This window comes from Macaca fascicularis, chromosome 11 (assembly GCF_037993035.2).
Source record: "Macaca fascicularis isolate 582-1 chromosome 11, T2T-MFA8v1.1".
Lineage (NCBI taxonomy): Eukaryota > Metazoa > Chordata > Mammalia > Primates > Cercopithecidae > Macaca > Macaca fascicularis.
The window spans coordinates 60,988,641-61,003,395 of record NC_088385.1 but is presented as its reverse complement, the minus strand read 5'-3'; the positions used below and the strand labels follow the sequence as shown (position 1 = coordinate 61,003,395).

At 52.8% G+C, this 14,755-nt stretch overlaps 2 protein-coding genes across 38 annotated transcripts in view; one reads left to right on the top strand and one right to left on the bottom strand.

Moving 5' to 3' along the window:
- The window catches only part of HOXC10 (homeobox C10), a 184,217-nt gene that overhangs the window by 5,049 nt on the left and 164,413 nt on the right, over positions 1-14,755 (bottom strand). For 2 of the 3 annotated variants that reach the window (XR_010579416.2, XR_010579417.2), the window contains 2 exons: positions 12,580-12,667; positions 10,817-10,916 (listed from right to left, as the gene is read on the bottom strand). The exons of the other annotated variant lie outside the window; for it this stretch is intronic. The gene's annotated coding sequence lies outside the window, so the exon portion shown is untranslated. The remainder of the gene's footprint in view (positions 1-10,816; positions 10,917-12,579; positions 12,668-14,755) is intronic. 3 annotated transcript variants of the gene reach the window in all.
- SMUG1 (single-strand-selective monofunctional uracil-DNA glycosylase 1) overlaps positions 1-14,755 on the top strand; it is a 102,348-nt gene that overhangs the window by 55,535 nt on the left and 32,058 nt on the right. For 18 of the 35 annotated variants that reach the window (XR_012420314.1, XR_010579436.2, XR_010579438.2 and 15 more), the window contains one exon: positions 3,362-3,450. The exons of 4 other annotated variants lie outside the window; for them this stretch is intronic. The gene's annotated coding sequence lies outside the window, so the exon portion shown is untranslated. Of the gene's footprint in view, positions 1-1,689; positions 1,836-3,361; positions 3,451-3,526; positions 5,503-10,537; positions 10,939-14,755 lie in introns of those variants that run through there. 13 more of the 35 variants (XR_010579433.1, XR_010579428.1, XR_010579426.1 and 10 more) reach the window with 4 other exon arrangements.

The following is a 14,755-nucleotide window of genomic DNA, read 5'->3' as shown; positions in this document are numbered from 1 at the left end:
TCAAGACCTTATTTTATATGACAGTGCTACTAACCATACATTGCCTGGCACTGATCTAAGCACTTTATGCATATTATTTTATTTAATCATCTTAGTAACTATGGGAAGTAGCTACTATTCTCATCCTCATTTTACAGATGAAGAAACTGAGGCACAGGGAAGTCAAATAACTTGTCAGTGGTCACAGAGTTAATAAGTGGCAGAGCCAGGATTGAGCCCAGGCACTTTGGCTTCAGGGAACCTGGCCTAACAGCCACACCACTTCATACAATTCCTGGGAAAACAGGTTTTGGTCCCTCACCTCTTGCTACTAGTCCAGGTGCTTTGAGCAGTTCTTGTGGTCCATCCTCAAGCCCATTTCTGTGGGCACTGCCTGCTGTGGTGTAAAGTCTGCCACCAGCACTGACAGCCCTCAAGATCTGGTCAGGCCACTTGCCCTAATCGGTGCCTGAGGGGATTTATTGGTGGCTGCCCCCAGGGAGCGGGGACAAGTGTTTTCCTCTCCAGCTCTGCTGTGCAGCCTCCTAGCCCGACAGCTCCCTCGTTCCAGCCCATCGCAGCAGCTGATTTACCTCTCTGGCTGGGGGATTTAGCTGCTAGCCTGGCTCCTACTATAAATCCCTGGGCAAATAACCAAGCTCTGCATCAAAGCTGCCAACAGGGGAGTGAGCAGGAGCAGATGGTCGCTTTGGCTGTGGGGTGTGGAGGGCAGGGGCAGTGGCTCCAGGGCTTTCTTGTCCACCCCGTCCACACAGAGCCAGGCTGCACCTTGTTCATGCCCATGGGGTTCCCCTAAACTTTCAGAGGATTTGATGGCCCCATCCTGGCATCTCCCTAAACTGAGCGCCGGCAGGTTCTGGTTGATGTTGAGTCTTATCCCTGCTACTCCATTTGAAGTCTCTTTGTCTGACATCACTAGAGAAGGAGAGAACTGACTACCATACTGGATTGTATCACCCTTCCAAGAGCTGAGCATCGGGTGGTTTTCTGGGAACCCATCCCACACATGTGGGATGTAGGTAGGTTCTGTCCTCCTGAGAGAGGCTCAGACTGAAGCAGGAATTAAGAACTTCTCAGTGGGAAGGAATGAAAGACCTAGAATGTAAGTGACCTAGAGTGGAGGCTGAGAGAAACCTCCAAAAAGTAGGCCAAAGTCAGGGTGGAAGAACCCGGAAGGATAAAGGTACTTCCTAAAAGTGAGACGTGTGGAAGCTGTGGTTGGAACCCTCAAACCTTCCATGTGTGGCCCTGGCTCAGGAACATGATATGACTGCAGGGGTCCACACTGGATCTGGGGGTGCAGTGGGACTGGAGGGGTCATTGTTCTATCAGTGCTCCTTGCTTCTCTGACTTCCTCCCCTCTTTCTCTGACTCCTTCAGTGCCTTCTCCCCGCCACTCCCTGCCTGTCCCCTGCTCCCTTCTCTTTGCCATGTTCTCCCCTATGGTGCTCTCACTTGCTGGTAGCCAGAAAACTCTTCCTGCCCTCAACTGACCAGCCTGCCGTGGTGCAATTGGGCTGAATGAAGCTCAGGGCTCTGGTTCTGCTCCCCAGAACCTTGCTCAGTCTGGAGTCTATCCCCAGTGCCTGTGCCATTTTGTTCTTATGCTCATTTATCTTTCCTGTCCCCTCCCCCACCACTGCCGCCTCCGCCTGGGAGATTACAGTCACTGAATCAGCAGCCAGCTCCAGAGTTCTGCTGACAGGGGACTTTCTGCCTCCGAGGGCTCCTTGGTGGGATCAGGGTCCCTCCTGAGGCCCAGGGGTTTGGGGTAAGGGAAAAGAAGGGCTGGAAAGAAGAACAGGTGGATGCAGAGGGACAGATGAAGGCAAAAGGTAAAGGAGAGAGGCGGGAATACGGAGACAGAAAGGGAGAGATGAACAGAATTAGAAGAAAATATAGACAAAGATGGAAGAACAGTGGGAGAAGTGGAGAGAGAAGCAGAGGCTGGGGAGGTGGGGAAGAATACAAGAGGAGGGGTATGGGAACTAGGTGGGGCAAGCTCTGTTCGGCAGCCTGCCCAGGCCCAGGCAGTCCAGGCCCAGCCCTGCCCTCTCCCCTCCCCTGGTGCCTGGGGAAGGCCCCTTGGAGGCCCAAGTTCACTGGGACCCAGCTGAGGGGTGCAGGCTGGGGCCCGCTGGCCCTGGGTCTGGGGCTCTGCCTTGCACCTCCCTCTCTCCTCCTCACGTGGTGGTTTGTACTTCATCTTGTTTGCGGGGCGGCTGGGCCTGCTCTCGGGGTTTAATGATCTGTGCCATTATTTATAGCTTTGCGCGCCGAGAAACACACTGAATTTATCGCTTGCTTCTATAAATAACCCTGGCAAACGGGTGCCCAGGGAGGAGGGCGGGAGGGGGAGGGAGAAGCGAAGAAAGGAGAGGTTGGGGGTAGGGCAGGGGAGGACTCTGTGGACTCTGTCCCCAAAATGGGGTGATGATGTGCACAAGGACAGTGGAGGCCGGCCAGACTCTTTCAGCGTTGGTGTGTGTCTAAGGATGCATTAATATAACAGGACAGTGTGTGCCCTGTGAGGGGAGAGGGAGTGTCTGCATGTTTCTGAGGGCATGCATGAGTTGACTATGTGTTACTGTTTGTGTTTGTCTCCGGTGCCACATTGGTGGCGGTGAGGTTGAAAAAGCACAAGGTAGCCTTCAGCAATGGCTGGTCTCGAAACGGATGTCCAGCAGGGCTGAGAGACAAGGGTTGGGGGTGGGGCTTGGCTAGAGTCGGGATTCTTTCTCTAAGGTTGGGATAACAGAAAAGGTCGCAGTGAGACTGCTTTTCTGGGTGTTCGATGGCAGAGGTGATAAAAGGAAGAAATGAGGCCTGAGGGGGCGGGGGCCAGCACCACCTGCTCCAGGATCCAGAGAGACCTTCACTTTTGGGCTTCATGGAAGGAGAGGTGGTGGATGGAGAGAGGGGCGGGGTGTGTGGTTGGCCGCAGCCAGCACTCCTCCTAGGACCCTCCTGGCAAGTCCTGACCCAGAGTGGGAGTAGGGGCTCCGTGCAGGCCAGCCTGCCTAGGCAGAGCCAAGGGCCTGGTGCTGTGGCCGGCAGATTGCACCATGCCTGCCTATAGCAGGCCTTCCCCCTGGCCAGGGCTCTTCCCTACCCCTCCTCAGGACTGCCCAGGGTAGCCAAGTCTTGAGGAATGGAAACCCTGGCATGGTCCAGCCACAGGGCTGTGGTCCTGCCTCCGTTCTCTCCCTTAGCCCACCACACAGAACCCGCTGCAGCAGCAGCCATTAGCTCTGGGAAGTGCTGTGCATCTCTAATGAGGGCATTTGCATATATAACGAAGAACCTTCACAGGTGTTGGCAGAGCCACCACTCCTCTTTTCCCTTTCTTCTTTCCTGCCAGCTGCCATCTTTGACCTGTGGCTCTTGGGGTGTGGGAGTCCCTGCCCATTCAGCTGGGAGATGTGCTGTGCTGAAGGACCCCAGGCACAGGTGAATTTCAGGGACCCCCCTCTCTGGGTTAGACACAGTCAAGGTGAAAGCCCGTTGTGTCATTGTGCGTGGACAGGCCCAGCAACCTGTGTACACGTGTGAACATGAGCCTGTGCACAAACAAAGAAGGCACAAGGTCAACACGCCCATCTGTGCCCAAGTGCACTGCAGCGTGGTAATGTACCCTGGTCAGTGCAAGTATGCAAAACACGTCCCAGGCTGCACCCTGGCTCATGCTCCGATGCGCAGTGCACACGGCTGCCAGCACATGCTCCTTCACACTCACATCCTGGCACTAGTGCAGACAATTAGAGAAAAATGCACCTGCACCGACGCTTCCTCCATCCACACGGGCCCCCTCCCTCCCTCCTTTCCTTTCTCCCTCATGGAGTCATCAGCTCTTATTCAGGCCAGAAAACTACCTCCCCATCCCACGTAGACCTATGAAGTATGCAAGAGACCATTTTCCTTTTTAAAAAAAGAATATGAGAGGCCCTTACACCTAGATAAATGACATTGAAGGGGAAGAGAAAATGCCAGGGCCAGGGTGGCAGGTAGGACCTCAGGTTGGGAACTGCGGGGAGGTGGAGAGATTTCTGGGGAGGAGCAGCGCCAGGGGTGCGGAAGTCCCCACAAGGTCATTCTCAGGTTATCCCCGACAGCCTGACTTTCCTGCTGCAGACCAGCCAATCCCAGGCCCGAGGCCTCCCCTGACTCTCCTGTTGGTCCTGCCGAACCACATGACCCTCCCGCTCTGTGGCATCTGTCTGGATGATGGATGCAGCTGCTCAGCTCTACCTGTTGGGGGACAGGGACTGCACAGCTCCTAATTACCTCCTTCTTCAGTGAGGGCTGAGGGCTGGGGGCTCGATGCTGGGCTGTATGAGACCCCTTCTCCTCCACTGGGGCTGGGGCTGACAACCTGAACTAGAGCCAGGCCTGGAGGCAGGCAGGCAGGCATTCCCTGAACTGCGCTAGGGTGAGGGGGTGTGGGAGCACTAACCTGGGGTGTGGAGTGTGGAGAGTGCTTCTGGAAGGTTGACAGAGGGGAGAAAGTGCATCATAAGTGACTTGGGAAGCTGGGATAGGATATTAAATGAATGACCTTTCTCCAAGGCCATCCCACCGAGGGCAAGATTCAGTTAAATATCAAGGCAAACTTCCTGGCAATCAGGGATAAATGTGCTTGAGCAAAAGACAGAAAGGTGGAGACAGAGGTTTGGAAAGATTTTTAGAAGACGAATCAGATCATCGTTTTCCTGTCTGATGGGTGGCTGGGTCAGAAATAGTCAAGGTGAAAGCCCATTGTGTCAGTGTGCATGGACAGGCCTAGCAACTTGTGTACACGTGTGAGCATGTACAAATAGCTGCAGAAGTAGGCTGGAGTTAGAGTAGGAGGGCTGGAGGTAGAACTCGGAATGATTTGTTGGACCAGTGGGTTGGGTGACACTGAACTGGATGCTTGAGGAGGTTGCAACACATCAGTGTGGGAGTCTCTAGGTCTGGCCTGGCTTGGGGAGGGATGAGGAACACCCCAGGATTGTAAAGATGGTGGAATTCCTCCAGACTTCTCCCCAGGGGCACCGAGGTCTTAGGGGGCAGAGGCATGTATTCAACAACACTCCAGTGCAATGGGATACCTGGTGGGTGTGAGTGCCCCTGGCTAGAGGCAGGCAAACAAGTGGTTTGGGAATGGGACCACTACAAGATTTCTTCTGATTCTGAGATCCTAGGAATCCCAAAATTACAATTCTTCAGGTTTCAAGAAGGGAAAGTGGGGAAGGGTTGGGCACAGAGCTGGTGAGTAGTACCAGGCATCTTGGCTGCCAGTCCCCTTCTCCTGGTGGCAGTGGCTATGATGATATGGCTATGATAATTGCTATCCTTAGTAAATGATACTGCAACTCACAGTAATGACAACTCCACCAGGATTCATCGCTCATAGTCCTCCCATTTTGGGGGATCTCTTGGCTGAGGAAGACGCGGAAGGGGACCTTGAGTCCCTTTGTACCCCTGGTCCCAAAAGGAGGACAAAATAAACCAGTTGTCCAGGTAAGCAGACCTTGAGGTCAGTGTGGATAGCAAGGAAGGGAGTTGGGGTGAAGGTGGCAGGTAGGCTCCTCATGTTCCAGTGAGTTCTCTCTTTTTTTTTTTTTTTTGAGATGGACTCTTACTCTGTTGCCCAGGCTGGAGTGCGGTGACCTAATCTCGGCTCACTGCAACTTCTGCCTCCTGGGTTCAAGTGATTCTCCTGCCTCAGCTTCCTGAGTAGTTGAGATTACAGGTGCCTGCCACCATACCCGGCTAATTTTTGTATTTTTAGTAGAGACAGGATTTCACCATGTTGGGCAGGATGGTCTCAAAACCTGACCTCAGGTGATCCACTCACCTCGGCCTCCCAAAGTACTGGGATTACAGGCATGAACCACTGCACCCAGCCCCAGTGAGTCCTTTTCTGAGTGGTCCCCTGCCAATCTTTATTTGTCTCCCCAGGGCATTTTTCCCAATCAACCGCACCTCTGGGTTTACGTGGGTTGCAAATGTTTGGGCTGTCCTCAGCAGCGTGCCCCCCTCATTCCCCGCCACTTGACTCCTCACTGTCCTAAGCTCATCAGGCTGTGGGGTGGACCCTCCCTCGCCCTTGTCCTTTATGGTGCCTTGGGTGCCCTCCTCTATTGGCATGAGTCTTGAGGGAAAAGGTTAGGTAGGAGGTTGCTTACTGTGCTCCCCAGTGTGTGTGCGCGTGTCTCTGCTTCTAGTACAGTTTCTTCATGTGTGTGCTGCGGTGCAGGGTACACAGAATGTCTGGGGAGGCGGCTCTGCTCTTGCCCATTCAGGGTGGTTATGAAAGGGAGACAGAAGGGGTGGGTATCTGGTGATCCATCATCTCCCCACCAGGGCAGACTGGAGCAGTTTTGTGAAACCAGGCTTTCCTGGTCTTAGCATGACACTTATGAGTGTGCGTGCACACACACACACACCACAGTCACCCCAAGAGACAACACACAGACTCACCGACATGCTTGATGCCTCAGGTTTTTTCCCGGGAAGTCTGCCCTGTAAGCTGCTCTCTAATTTATTACCCTAATTTATTAGAGTAAAGTTCCTAATAAGTCCCTTTGCATGGATCCCCCATGGCACCCCAGACAGAAACCTTCCATAACTCCCCAGTGCCTATGGAGCGAAGCTCAGACCCTCTAGCCAGCACCCAGGTTCTTCTCTGGTCTATTCCCAACCTGCCTTTCCAGCTTTGTCTCCCATAATCCTCCAACAGGAGTGTCTTCCCCAAGAGGACTATTCCTGTGCACTTACATTTCCTCCCTCCTGGATCACCAGAGCGAGTGCCCTCCTCCCACTCACACTCTAATCATTTTTTAGGCCTCCCCACTCCAGGTGGCCGTTTTGACTTCCCCAGCTTAGAGCAACTTCTTTCTTAGCATGTATGTGGTCCTTGGCATTTGGAGGATGTCTTTCTACAGGTTGGGTCGGAGGAGCTCTGTCTCCTCACTTCTGAGCCTCTCAAAGCAGGGCCTGTACCCATTCATCATTATTTCCCTGGTGCTTAATATGGTGTCTGGCATCTGTGTATGTAAATAGCTGAGAACCTGGCCCCAGGAAAGAGCGGCCTTCTGATCTGGATTAAGTCCCTGCCCTGGTTCTTCTGGCTCTGTGACCCTAAGCAAGCAGCTTCCCTTCTCTGGGCATCAGCTCCCTAATTGCACTGTGGGGAGGTGGGACCTCCTTACTCTAAGATTCTGTTTCTGTGGTGGTGAGAATGGAGACAAACAGCCAGATATAAATAGATGCATAGGTAGCCTGTTACAACACAGCAGGTGAGGAGGCTGGGGGGTAGTAACTAGATAAATGGCTAGGCAGATCCATGTGATCTGGGCTACTTCCTTTGCCTCTTGCACCCTCTATTTATTTATATGAAAAATGGGATTGACGTTACAGGATTCCTTTGGACTTTAGGTAGGCAGAAGCTTAGTTCACACACAGTACAATAGAAGGACTTATTTGGAGAATTGTATCTGGGGCCCCTCTCCCTTTTCATGTCTTCCCCTCATGGTCTCTGTTCTGTTTCTTTTCCTCTTGATAATTGCCTGGGAGAACCTGTACTCACCTCCCTTCACGTCAGCCCCAGTGGCTTGGTATCAGGCCTGAGTGCAGTCCCTGACTGGCAGCCCACGGTGGGGTCTGGGCTGAAGAATGCTTCAGTGAGTCTCCAGGCAGCTCCTCTGCTGGAGTCTCCTTTGCAAATGCTGTTGCTGCTGCAGGAACCACAGGATTTCCCACCACCCCAGATTCCCGTATTCCGACTCCTCTGCCTCCCACACATTCTGCCTTCTATCTGACCCTGACCTCGGGGGTCTCTCCCAGCCTGAGAAATGTCCCCCTTGCCTCGTTATCCTTCCCTGGGAATACTGAGGCTGGAGTTGTCTGTGGAGGCCAGGAAAGTTCCTCAGAAATTTGAGGAAGGGGGTGGGGTCTTGAGTGAGGGGAGACCCCTATTCTACATTATGACCTCTGGCTCACCCCCACTTCCCAAGTCACCCTTGGGATAGCATTGGATGGAGGCCCCAGAGTGCGGCCCCAAACCCATGTCCCTGTCTCCATAAGGCCTTAGAGGCGGGAAACTTTCTTTGCAGGGAGCCGAAGGGGAACTGGTGTGTGTTCAAGGTGCCCCGGGGTCCCAGCTTCCCAGCCCTGCCCACTCTGTGATCTCCAAGGACCTTGGGTGCATCCAGCCTCAGGAAAGCCGCTCTGTTTACAGTGTGGGAGGTTTGTTCCCACTGATGCTGCTCAGTCTAGAGCTCTGGAGGGAAGAGGGGAAGGATTGTGGGAAAATCGAGGGGGGAAACCACGTGAACTTTGGAAGGAGGTGGAGTTGGTGACTTTTCCCCTCCTTGGAGCAGCTGGGAGGTCTAGCAAAATTTAGCCCTTTATCCTAGGGAAGAAGGACCCTAGAAAACAAGTGAAGAAACCAAGTGGGGGAAATTGAGGGCAGGGAAGGATCAGCAGTTTGCCGGGGGCTGTAGTTGGTGGGAGGGAAGAGCTGGAGAGATCCAAACCAGAGAGTACAAGTCAAGACTTATTGCATGTGATTTGGCTGCAAATACACAGCATTTGGGTCATTGCAAGGGTGAGGGCCCTAGAGGCTGGGGCTGAGTCACATGTTTCATTTTTACCATAGGGACTGGCCTTTGCTTGCAGGGGCCCAGAGAGGGAAAATATTTGGGTGAGGTCACACAGCACTTGCCTCAATCAGAGGCCAGCCTTGCTTTCTCTTGCTTTTATTTTCTCAGCCACTCTTGACCTAAAAAATACATGTATTCTCCAGTCTGTACAATCTCCCATGCTCCCTCTTCCCCCTAAATAGTTATGTGTGAACTTTGACCTGGGAATTTGCTTTGAGGGGAGCACTTTGGGAAAATATGATAAAGCCTCATAAAGAACTCCAACAGCTTGCAAATAGCCTGTGCTAAATTGCCTCTTCAAGTGAAAATTAAAGCAAATGTCTGTTTTATGGTCATGTTTTCTTGGGCGGCAACTATGGGGAGAGTGCAGGCAGTTCAGAAATGGGAAGCAGAGGGAAGGTGGAGGCATGTCAGGTGTGGGATCCCTGGACAGGTAGAACGAGCTGCTCCGCAGAGGCCCTCCAGACCGTTCTTCTGCATTCCTGCCTCTTCCACCCCTTTTCTATATAGAGAGGGTGTCAAGATAATCCTGTCCCCAGGAAGCCCTTCTTAAGGCCTCTCCTCTTCTCCCAGTGTGGCTTTGGAAAGTTCTTGGTCTTCTGGGGGCACCAACCTCCTAGAGTGCCAGTGGTGGAAGCCGTGACATCACCCCGGTCAAGGTCTTGACCTGGGGTCTGTGACCTCCCAGAGTTTCTCTGACAGGCCTCTGAGGTTGTTGCTGGGGTCGAGGGGCTCTAGACCACCCCACCCCCTGCTCTTGCAGTTTTCCCCAGATCTAGTCCACTTTTGCATAGCGGGATTCTAAGTGAGGATTGTTTGAAAAGAGGTTCTAAGGCAATAATAATAATACAATAACAATAATAATAGTAATAATAATGATGATGATGACAAAAGGAAACTCCTGATCTACTCTAATCCCTTCACTGCACAATTGAAGAAATTAAGGCCCAGAGAGGACCTCTTGGGGGAGGACCGTTGGTTGGATGAAAGGAAGTCTGGGAAAAGCAGCTCTGATTCTGACCCAAGTCACTTCCCTTCTCTGGGCCTCAGTCTCCTCATGCGTAAAACAGATTTCCTGAACTTCAAAGGTCCTTTTCAGGTCTGTGAACCCTAAGTAAATAAGTGTGTAATAATGACAACAATAGCCCATGTTTTTTGACCCCAGGGATGTGCCAGGTCCTAAGTGCTATGCATTTTCTTTTCTTTTTTTTTGAGATGGAGTCTTACTCTGTCGCCCAGACTGGAATGCAGTGGTGTGATCTCGCTCACTGCAACCTCCGCCTCCTGGATTCAAGTGATTCTCATGCCTCAGCCTCCCAAGTAGCAGGGATTACAGGCATGTCCCACCATGCCGGGCTAATTTTTATATTTTTAGTAGAGACAGGATTTCATCATGTTGACCAGACTGGTCTCGAACTCCTGGACTCAAGTGATCCACCCGCCTTGGCCTCCCAAAGTGTTGGGATTACAGGCATGAGCCACTGTGCCTGGCCGCTATGCATTTTCCATGGGCCATCCCATTTAAGACTCGATAACTTTATGAAATATCATTATTCCCATGAGGAAACTAAGGCACAGAGAGGTTAAATAACTTGGCTGAGGTCCTTAAATGGCAAAGGCAGAATTTGAACCCTGGCAGTCTCTCTCCAGGGCTTGGGCCCTCAGTCACTACTCATGTAAGGGGACTGGGACTCAGTCCTGCTGACCTTGGGCCAGTGCTCCTTCCACTGTACCAGGCCACCTGCCTAGCTAGGGTGGTGCTGGCCTCAGGCTCTCTGGAGGCTGCTGGGGTCTGCTGTACTCAGTGCTGGGAAGCGTAATGCTCAGTGCACACCTTGCAGGAGGGGCTTTGGGGCAGAACAGGATTTCTTTTTTTTTTTTTTTTTCAGTGAGTTTCCTGAGCTTCAAAGAACAGGGCTTCTTGAAGGAGGCCTCAAAGGCTGAGAAGAGCTTCTGTGGGACTCCAGGAAGCCGTGAAGGTTCTTGATCAGGGCAGCAATGATACAATAGTGTAAAAATTTCCCTCCCTGCCCCTCACCCAATGGCCTGCCCACCTAGGAAACCCTGCAACAGTCAGCCAGACTGGCCCAGTCTGCAAAACCTTTCAGTGACAACCCCCTCAAACACACACATACACACACACACACGCACGCAGTGTCCCTTCTAACCTGGCTATCCCAGCCTTTTCTCTGAAGCTTCACTGCTAGAACTTGATGTTGGATCTGGCTTCCTCCTCAGAAGACAATTTATGGCAACATGTCGAAGACTCTGTTTTAATGAAGTTGCAAAAGTAGGTTAATGGGCTGTGGGTGTTTTTCATTCCCCTCCTCCTGCCCCATCTCCACCCCTGGGTGGATGAATGATGCCTCTCCCAGCAAGATGCAAAGTCAGGCTGAGGATCTCGGGCCTGGACTCAAGCTCGCATCCCTTCCTTGGCCCCCTGCTCAACTCCTCAGCACCACTCCTCTCTGCCGTGGGAAGGTGCTCAGAATATCTAGCCCCAATGCCTCCTGCTGTAGCTGTGGTCCAGAAGGTGCTCCAGGTTCTGCCCAGAGGGGAGGAGCATGGCATATTTGAGTGGTGGGTCTGGGGTAAGGACTGAGGCAGGGGTGGGACTCTGAGGAATAAGTAAAATGCTGGGGAATGGATTCTTTTAGACTGGAGAGGCAGGGAGGTAGAAGCTCAGCTAGCATGGACCCAGAGAACTCTGAAGCTGGTGCTAGTATTCCGGAGGAGGACTGAGTTTCTGGGAGTCTCTCCAGTTGCTGTCCCTGCCTGTGTAATTCATCCTGTGTTTCCTGGTACCATGCCGAATTAAAGCTGCTCTTGCGACTGTTTGCTAAGTGAATGATGGATACAAGAGTGAATGACTCTTCTTTCCCTATGCCAAGTCTCTGGGGCTAAACTACCCTCATCCTTGCTCACCTCTACACCTTCCCTCAGCTGTTACTACTTGGAACCCTCTCCCTTCTCAGACTGTGCCCAATGCTGGCTCTACACTTCTGTCTCTTGGGGAGTTTTTCATGATTAAACTGCAAGAAGAGTTCTCTATTCACTCGGGTCCAAGATTAGGGTCTGTCATCCCTGTAAGTTCAGGGTCCCTAGGGTCTATGTCATTTTCCTCCAGATTCTGCCCTGCCTCAGCAACACCCAGGGCAGGGCTCCAAGACTGAGGTGGGAGCTCTGGGCTCAGTTATTGCTGGGGACATACACCCAGGAGGACCATACTGCTGCCCAGGACCAGGCCTGGTCCTTCCTCCCTACAGAAAGCCGGGAGCACGCACAGCATCTGGCCTGCCATCCCTCCCGGGGAGCAAGTAGCCTTCTTCATTCCCAGCCCCTCACTGCCAACAAAGGAGGCTGTTGGCCAGGGTTCGGGACTTGAATACCAAGATGGGGTAGAGCAGAGCCTTGCTGCCCTACAACTTCAAACTATCCCCTCCTCTAGGAAGCTGGGTCACCTCTGTCCTTCCCCCTCCAAACTCCCTAGCTTTCTTTTACAGCCTTAGCTCCCTCCCTTCCTCTGGGCCAGGTAGTAGCACAGGCCTGTGACCTTTTGGAGTCACCCTATAAAAACCCCCAAGCAAACCTAGTGTGAAGCCCAGAAAACCCCACCATAATCTCCAGGGCAACTCCACAGTTGTACTCCAAACTCTACAACAGCATCCACAATCTACAGTAACACCCCAAATCCCTATAGTAACATCCAGAACTACCCAGCCCAGGCAGTGCCACAGAGCCACCCCAAACATGGCACAGGAAGCTCAACACAGGCCCCTTCAGGAGCAGCTAAGCCTAAGCTGATCTAGCTGACCCGGACAGGGGGGTCCTCCTGTCCAAAGCCCCCATTGGACCTTGCTCCCCACTAAGCTTTGCTGTGGTAGAGGGACGGGTGCGTGCCCAGGGCATGGACGTGAAGGTTTCCGCTCACCTGAGGCACTGAGGGAAGAGGTCTTGGAGGACAAGCCAGATTGCCCCTGGAGGGCCAGGGAAACCCAGAGGCCATGGTAGTTTAATACCTGAAATGGGAATCCATGGGGTTTCTGTGGAAATTTCTGTGGATGAAGAGGAGACAGGACTCCCGGGTTCCCACGGTCACACGCACATGCTTTACAGATCTGTTTTGGGTCTGAGTCTCGGGGGCATGGGAGGTGGTGTGGAGACAGTGGGTATGGTGGGGGTTAGTAATTGGCAGTTCAGAGGGAGGAGACACAGGCCCATTCCCCTAGTCTGATGAGAGAGAAGAGAGTCACACTGGCACCTGATTTAGGAATTGCTGGAGGGGCTTGTTGAGTGCAAGGAGAAACCAAGAAAAGGGGAGCCAAGGGTTTCAAATCAGAAGGGCTTCAGGGAGGAGAAGAATGGGCAGGAGGTTGGAAAAGAAAGGGCCGGGTGTGGTGGCTCATGTCTGTAATCCCAGCACTTTGGGAGGCTGAGGTGGGTGGATACCCTGAGGTCGGGAGCTCGAGACCAGCCTGACCAACATGGAGAAACCCTAAAATACTTGGAAGGGAGGCTCCCACCCTCTCTGCCCCTGCCTCTGGCAGCCCTACCCCCAATTTCAGCAGGGCTAGGTCCCCAGAGCCTGGGGATGGGTTGGGAAGGTGGGTTACATCTACCAAAAATACAAAATTGGTGGGGCGTGGTGGTGCACACCTATTATCCCCGCTACTTGGGAGACTGAGGCAGGAGAATCGCTTGAACCCTGGAGGCAGAGGTTGCAGTTAGCCGAGATCGTGCCATTGCACTCCAGCCTGGGCAACAAGAGTGCAACTCCATCTCAACAATAATAATACTATTAATAATAATTTAAAAAAAAGAAGAGAGGAACAGAGCTGGGAAGGTCCCTGGCGGGGAGGGGTCTCTGTAGCTTTCGAAGGGTTGAGAGCTGGTTCCAGGCCAGGCTGAGTTCAACCTGTGGAGTCACCAGACATTGGCATCTCTGGGTGTAAAACTCTGAGAAGGGAAGAAGATGAATATGGAGTCAGGAGGCCTAGGGACTGCAGGCTCCACCCTTGCCCCTTGACCTTGGGTAATTCCTGCACACTTCTACTGTCATCTTTCTCCAGTCTGTAGAGAGAGAATAACAACATCCAGCATTCTTGATTATTTAGAAAGCTTCGCTAGCAGATGAGAAAGCTGTCTGGCCCACAATTTAGTAGATGTAAACGGTGCCAGCCCCTCTGTGGTGCATGAGATGTCAAGTTCTAAGTTCCCAGCTCTGCTACCAGACAGTCCTTTTTTCAGGCCTCAGTTTCCCCATCTGTAAAACAGGGGGAGTTGCACTTGTTCATTTCTTGGGGCCCCTCCCCCATCTGGTATCTGTTTAATAATTTTCAAGGTTCTTACAAAGGAGATAATAAATGCCAACAAGCTTTGTTCAAGTGTAAAGTGTGCTTTCGATGTGAGGGGCTGAAGGGCTCCCCGGGTGCGGAGAAAGGTGCTTTGAGCTGGGCCATGGCCCACAGTCTATCTTAGGCTTGGACCCCTGGAAGGAAAATGCAGGGAGCCCTGCTCAAGTTTATCCCACCTGCTTCCCAGAGCTGTGCCCACACCAGCAACATTCTGCTCCCCCTTCCCAGTCAACCCCCAGGCTCTGGGGACCAAGCCCTGCTCAAATTGGGGGTGGGGCTCCGAGGGGCAGGGGCAGAGAGGGTGGGAGCCTCCCTTCCAAGTGGCTCCGAGCTGGAGCACAGCAATTACGCGGGAGGATTTATGTCCCTTTGCCTTTAATCGGAAACTCCATGTCAAGAAGAAAAATCTGCACTGTCCTCCGGCCCGGCTTCCTGCTTTATCATTATTATTGGAGGAAGGTTGATTTGGAAACTTAAAGAAAAGTGGGGTTGGGGGTGGGAGCCACTGGGGAAGGGAAGTGTGGGGCACAAGGATGGCCTTCCTACTGTTTGGTTTGTCACAAGAAGGGGACAAAGGGCAGGGCAGGGGCTGGGGTCCTGGAGGGCAGGTGAGAAGAGACCAGAGGAATGCTAGGGGGAGGTTGGGGGCTGCAGGGTCATGAAAGGAAGGGGCACCCAGGAGCTGGGGGATGCTCGGAGGGAGGGAAAGGGTGGGCAGGCAGAGGGGATAGCTGGGGGTTGAAGAGACCTGGG